Here is a 572-nt window from a genome sequence, read left to right on the forward strand (position 1 = left end):
AGGCTTTCAGAGGTAAGCCGACCTGGGCTTACCTCAGTAAGAGTTTTGAAACTGAAATTTTTTGAAAAACTTTTGTTCCAGTAAGAATATCAGAATCGAAATTGAGATGTGTCACTTCTCCATGAAATGTCTTTTGGGTGCCTTATTCGTCAAAATTCATCGCTCTTGAGAGCTGGAACAGTGATTGATATTATCGTAATATATGTATGTACAATAAAAGGAGTGTCCGACCAACAGTTTCTCGTAAACTATAATAAATAAAGATCTTATGAAAGCGAATTATGTAATAACCATATCTTGAAGGAACGAACATTGCTTGCCAGCCAAACATAGGCAGGAGAGCTGGAAGGACACAAAGAAGTCCTTTTTTATCCGCAACCAAGGATCTAATCCTACAAGGGAATTCTTAGGGAGGAGATATCAAGGATGGGTTCAAAAAATATAATATGTCTTAGGTTGTGGCAATGAAAGATATCACTATGAGTTTCCTGTCACCAATACAATTGTATTCGTCTAGCTCATGAGTGTTTTTAATTTATGTACATTAGTTTACAAGGAAAATAAGATATATA

Source organism: Halyomorpha halys, unplaced genomic scaffold, assembly GCF_000696795.3.
Source record: "Halyomorpha halys isolate HHAL.00 unplaced genomic scaffold, Hhal_1.1 Scaffold959.1, whole genome shotgun sequence".
NCBI lineage: Eukaryota > Metazoa > Arthropoda > Insecta > Hemiptera > Pentatomidae > Halyomorpha > Halyomorpha halys.